Source organism: Wasmannia auropunctata, unplaced genomic scaffold (assembly GCF_000956235.1).
Source record: "Wasmannia auropunctata unplaced genomic scaffold, wasmannia.A_1.0 LD336116.1, whole genome shotgun sequence".
NCBI lineage: Eukaryota > Metazoa > Arthropoda > Insecta > Hymenoptera > Formicidae > Wasmannia > Wasmannia auropunctata.
Window position 1 is genome coordinate 3,714,050 of NW_012026774.1, and position 384 is coordinate 3,714,433.

The following is a 384-nucleotide window of genomic DNA, read 5'->3' on the forward strand; positions in this document are numbered from 1 at the left end:
TCTCTCTCTCTCTCTCTGTCGCTCCGACGCGGCGCTCCCGCGCGTCAGTCGCGAGCGAACGATCGGAGAGGGAGATAGAGTGCAACGACCAGAAACGGATCGCGAACGCGGACAGCAGAACGGTGGAAGAGTCGTTCCCCGCGCTGGAACGCAAAGGAGGGGGGGAACGCCTCGCTCGAACGCCGCGCTCCCGCGGACTCATGCTCTCCCGTTCGAACCCGCGTCCACCTCCAACGGTGACGCAACCCCTCTTGGAGAGAGGTTAAGATTCCCCCCCCCAGGTGAGACAACCGCGATAAATCTCCACAACGGTGACGCAACCCCCCCCCTCTTGGAGAGAGGTTAGGGTTCCCCCAGGTGAGACAACAGCGAGAAATTGCTGAA